Here is a 6,023-nt window from a genome sequence, read left to right as displayed (position 1 = left end):
ACTTTTAAATAAGCTAGCAATAAAAACAAGTGCATACAATAGTAAGCTGATCCCGCGCTTTAAGATCGGGTAAATGCAAATTTTTCATTGTTAGCTGTTAACAAGTGGCTTGGTTAAGTGTCATATAAGCATTAAAAGCAGCTTATACAAACATGTTTATTAAAACAAATAAAAGCGTGTTTATAGACAACTTGTAAGGCATAACTACCTGCTTTATGAGTGACCATTAACACCTATTACAATACTATTAAGCGAACACTATTAACCATTTGTAAGCAGCTTAGAGGATGTTTAATAAGGTTAATAAGCATGTTATGGGCCACTTGTAAAGAGTGTTATTACCTGCTTACTGGAGACTAATAAACGCTTATTTACGAATACTATAAGAACACTTTTAGACCCATTATAAGCAGCTTAGAGAACGTTAATAAGGTTTATAAGCATGTTATGGGCACTTGTAAGAGTATTATTACCTGCTTACTGGAGACTTATAAACGCTTATAACGATACTATAAGAGCCCTATTAACCCATTATAAGCAGCTTAGAGGACGTTTATAAGGTAAATAAGCATGTTATAAGCTCGTTATAAGGATATAACTACCTGCTTACTAGTGACTATAAGCGCTTATTACAAGAACCTTAATATAAAGTGCTACCAACTTTCCTAATGTTTTCTGACTGACCGTATAGCTAACTTGCTAACTAACCAGCGCCTTGTACTGTCCACTAAACAAGGACGGTTATCTTAGCATGTTAGCTAGCCTAGCTTTTTCGGTCTGGTAGGCAGATGTTAACGTTAGCTAGTTAGCTAGCCTGCCACCACCTAAAAATACTAAACCTTTGGGCAAGTGATACGGTGTCACGAATGAATGTATGCATAGACGTTTTACTGACATTGGATATATGACGTCGGATATCTGCAGGGGCTAGATTTTGAAATTACGACAACATTTGGTAACCTGCTACATTTTAACTAGCTAGGAGGAGACTAATATTTGGTTACAGATTTGTTTGACATAAAGCTTATTTTCCGTGATATCTAAAAGTTAATGACATCATGGACACTTGTGTCTGAATGTCGCACACAACTAAGTTATCACCTTGTATAGTCTTGAAAGTGTGGCTGTATTGTTCTAACTTAATATATGATTTGTCCCCCTTGACCAAGCGAAAAACACACACTCTCAATTGCCTTTCTGTAAGATAAGAGATGGTCACAGCATGTGTCGTTATGAACGGGGCAGAGGTAAAGAAGCCCCCTCCGATGTTATTTGACAGAACAGGAGTATGCCCTGTCGTTGCTCTTGCTCCAATGCACACATAGAGAGCTAGAGACTTCTGTGCCAGAAAGAAGAGAACGAGAAGTTGTGAATTTAAGAATGTGTTTTGTTATAGGGTAATTGATGACATCGTATGGATGACATGATGCCCATCTAGGAGTGTATGTGTGTGTGTGTGTGGGAGAGAGAGAGAGAATGTGTAAGACTGATGATGTGTATAAGGCCTCTGCATGTTTTGGTTTTGTATTTGTGTATTTATGTAAGCTGATAAACACCTTAATTTTGTTTGGAATTAGGCCTAACATGATAAAAAGTACTTCACTCTATTCTACATCCGCAGCTCCATGAATGTCATGAGACACTCCAGGAGACGGTGGTTGCAATGCATTATCAACACCCCGCAACCCCAACCCTCCAATGGAACCCAGAACCCTCCGGAGTTCCTCAGGACCTGTCGGTAATATATTTGACTGCATGTTTTAAGGGAAAGAAAATGATCTAGACTTTACATGTGCAATTTCCATTTTAACCATCTCAAATAACCCTGAGGTTCTCATCGTCAAACTAGAGAAAACATCAGTAAGGTTCAGGCTGTCTTTTACAGATAAGGTACTTTATTCACTGTATTACTAAGCACTTTAATTCATCCTGTGGGAAATTCAAGAAAACAATTGTCCACTGTTTGTAACAGTATTTTTTAGCCAATTTGGATTGGAGCCAATTTTGGTCCCCTAGGGGAAATTCTTTCTCTGCATTTATCCCATTTCGGCTAGTGAATCACATTGAAATTTCTTAGCATAACAATATGTGATTGTGTTATCATTTTTTTTCATCAGGCATGAGTGAGGCGAACACATCGTGCGTTGGAGGAAGAGTTGCAGTGACGACTTGGACCACAGGCCAGGTAAACAGGTTTACTCTGAGCATGTCAGCCCATACTTCTGTGATCAAAGTGCTATTAATAGAGAAAGATGTAATGCAACCAGAGGAACATATATATGTTGATGAGTACACTCCTGTTGAAAAAGTAATATTTTGAACAATATTTCAATAAACACACAAGTTATTTCCAAAATGACCATAGAGTAAGTGTAATACAACATCTTTTCAGCTTACTGCAGAAAAGTAAGGTCAATAGTATAACTTGAATGACATATTTGTCCATTGTTCTGAAATTATGCTGGTGCAAAGGTGAGTACACCCCTATGTTAAACTGTCTATGGAGGGGCCGTGTTGGCCTGCATCTTCACGAATTTGAAAGATTAAAAGGGAGGTCATCGCTGTGCATTTCATCCTTGCCTTACATTGAACTTTTACATTTCGAGTCTGGACCTAGCTAAACAAGATGTATATGAGATTTGAATGAAATCCTATGGAGAGTATCATGATCTGATGATGTTCAGTAGTCCACAGTACATGTTAACAAGCATGTTTCTAGTGGTGAAATTCAGCTTCCTACTGCGGACGGCAATCGGTACAGGTCCGAAACATTTTCGGTCCTACTACCATGCTTGACTTTCAGCATGAGGCACTTTTCTTTCTACAAATCACTTTTTACCACCACACATGCTTGACACCATCTACTGATGCAAAATTGTTTATCATGGTCTCATCAGAGTCAAACAGACTAAGGATATGGGATATGGAACCATGTACTGTGATCTAATGACACCATGATAAACAAATTAGCTTTAGATCAGTGGTTCTCAACCTTTTTTGAGCAAACGCCCCCTTGGACTCACCACAAGCCTCCAAACACCCCCCTGACCCTATCATAAGCCTGGCCACGCCCCCTCACCTCCCCCTCCCTAGTATCAGCTGTATCCTTCTCAACAAAGAAAAGTGCCCATGCTTAAAGTCAAGCATGGTAGTGAGAGTTGCACGGTTTGGGGCTGTGTGGATGCCATCAACAGGAGGAAGCTGAATTTCACCAAAAGAAACGTGCTTGTCGACATGTACTGTGACTACTGAAGCAGATACATACTCACCACATGATTTCATTCAAATCTCACACACATCTATTTTGGCCTGGTGGGGACTCATAATGTAAAAGTTCAATGTAAGGCAAGGATGAAACACACACAACGATGACCTCCCTTTAAATCCATTTCAATTTCAAGACGTTTTGGGCCAGCACGCCCCTTCTCAGACAGTTTAACATAGCATAATTGCACAAAAAAATGGACAAATATGTCATTCAAGTTATACTACTGACCTTACTTTTCTGCCATAAGATGAAAAACATTTTTGTATTACCCTTACTCTATAATCACTTTGGAACAACTTATGTGTTTTTAAATATATATATATTATTCACAATGTTTACTTTTTCAACAGGGTGTAGTCATTATTGCCGTGCACTGTATATTTGGATCACCATTACACTTTAGTCATAAAGTAATGAAAACTTGTGGTACAGCATTGTATGTTTTCTGTTCAGCTGTAGATTACCTAATAGTGACGAGGTCACCAATGCCATCATCCAGGCTAGTAAGGATTCTGGGTAGAGCTGGGGACCAGAGAGTTTACTCATAACTCATTTATGTGATTATGATGTATAAAAAAGACTAACTCAGTTTCTTTCTGTCTTGCAGAAGCCTGAAATAGATTCTTTGAGAATCTTAAAAGTCAAACAACTGGGCCTTGCGGGGAAGACTGATGACGTGAGAAAAAAAGGAAAAATTTGATGGGCAGACGTGAGCGGGTAGGTAAAACCACAACTACCAACCCCATCATACAACTGCCATCACTTTCTTTTGTCACTACTTCACTTCAGGGGGCAATTAGCCAATATCCCCTTTCTTTCTTCCGAGTACTATTGTTAGTTTTTAGAATGACCGCATTTGGTACAAGGTATTTGCAAATGGGCAGCCAACACTAAAGGTCCTGTTTTGACTCCTCCGTCAGCCACTACCATGGAGCATATGGCAGGGCACTCGTTTGCAATGCGACCGACCCGGGTTCAATTCCTGGCCTGGGTCCTTTGCCAGCCCTTCCCCATCTCTCTCTCCCAACTTGCTTCCTGTCATCATCTGCACTGTACTGTCATTATGAAGACAATAATATCTTTTTAAAAAAAGACTCCTCCATCAGTTGGGGGACACATACTGTCAGTGGGGGGGCAGTGGCAGATCGCGAACAATTCAAACTGGGAGAACTATACGTTGATCGCGGCAAGGGTCTATTCAGCGCTAAAAGGGAGGGCGTGGTGGCTGTTTGGGTACTTGATCTGCCGTTACCCTGCTGACAGTACGTGTCCTCCAACTAAAGGACGAGTCTAAACCAGGCTTAAGAGATGCAAGCATAAGGAAACGTGGGGGGGACCATAGTTTTAAAACACGTGGTTTGGGGGAACCATGGTTTATGGCAAATAGTGTATCAAAGTTAAATAGTAGAACCATGGTTAATTTTTGTAAGGGATATTACTATGACAGCTACTGTACTCCTGTGGATAAACCACAATTGAACTATGCTTGGTTGATCTGCTGGATAATCTTGTGAAAATCCTGCTGTATTATCTCATGTGACCAGTTCTTTGGCATGTTCATGGTAAACAAGCATGAGTGTGGGTTTTGAACTGTACTATTTTTTAATGTTTAACACATTGTTTAAAACTGCCCTATTTTTTGTTGCTTTTCAAGCAGTGGTGCTGGTGGCGCAGGATGTCCTGGAGGAGGACGACCTCGACTACCTCAAAGGAGCTGATGCCAGCCTTGTGTCTGATGGGGAAACAAGTGCACATTTGTTGTGCTCTGTCTGAGATGGAGAAGTGTGCGCCTTGCTGGCGTACTTCAATTGATGCCAGCAAGCCCAGCCAGCGAGTGACCGATAGTGGCCGGTTCTCCCTTCGTGACACCCCCCCCCTTCTGCGGCCGAGAAAGCTTGAAATATGATTAAATGTAAATGTAAAATAAGCAATTAAAGAAAGAACATTCAACAAAATAATTGTCTGTTATAATATGATTTTAGCTGGGATTTAGCAGTAATTTAAAGTTGGCCTAATTGTTGTTTTGCAGTAGATTTGTGTCTATTATATTATGTTGAAAGAAGTATACTGCCTTACAAAGGCAAAGTGCAGTAACCAATTACCATAGGTTCATTCTGAAAATGTGTTCATTCTGAAAATGATTTTCATAAAGACCTCCTTTATCTTGTGACTAAGAGTTATGGTCAAAATGTGCCCTGTTTTACAAATATTGCTATGTCAAATTTGCAGTAACTACAATATCCAACCTACCAAGTCTTTGAAGGCATTTTTTCCCCTCAGTTTCATTGTTGGCACTGCTGTTTACCTTTTGTAGGGCAGTTTAACCTAACGTCAGCATAAGTAATTTCGGCAACTTTGGCAACATCACAGATGTGGCAACATGCCCGTCACATGTTAGCCTGGGAAATCCTCAGCTTCCACAATCGTTTCGATCTGAAAGACAATCTCACTCGTGATTAGGATGGTAACCAGGCAAGACTAAGTTGTAATAGGCCTAAGTAATAGAATAGAAAGCTTTTTTTGTCATTATACAAAGTATTCTGAGATTTGAGCTTCCCTGCAAGGTGCACAGCGGTTTATAGATGAACATTGTCCAGTAAGTGTGAGTTCATTGTTGTAACAACTTTGGGGAAGAAGCTAAAAACACCTAGCGTGATAAAGGCATGTACATAAATGCCTGTGAAATCAATTTATTGCCTGGTCGTGGGAGGTATGGGTCGTCCCATGCCTCACAGATCCGGAGATATACAACTAC

General features: G+C 40.1%; 1 long non-coding RNA gene across 2 annotated transcripts; it reads left to right on the top strand.

Annotated features, from left to right (window-relative positions):
- The first annotated feature begins 1,474 nt into the window (after positions 1 to 1,474).
- LOC134442359 (uncharacterized) lies at positions 1,475 to 5,127 on the top strand. 2 transcript variants are annotated; one of them, XR_010033366.1, is made up of 4 exons: positions 1,475 to 1,738; positions 2,118 to 2,185; positions 3,876 to 3,985; positions 4,926 to 5,127. It is a non-coding gene; the product is annotated as an uncharacterized LOC134442359 (long non-coding RNA). The 2 variants fall into 2 exon arrangements; XR_010033367.1 differs by having other exon boundaries at positions 4,923 to 5,127.
- Positions 5,128 to 6,023: the final 896 nt, after the last annotated feature.

Source organism: Engraulis encrasicolus, unplaced genomic scaffold, assembly GCF_034702125.1.
Source record: "Engraulis encrasicolus isolate BLACKSEA-1 unplaced genomic scaffold, IST_EnEncr_1.0 scaffold_1468_np1212, whole genome shotgun sequence".
Classification (NCBI taxonomy): Eukaryota; Metazoa; Chordata; class Actinopteri; order Clupeiformes; family Engraulidae; genus Engraulis; species Engraulis encrasicolus.
This window is presented reverse-complemented; position numbering and strand designations above follow the sequence as displayed.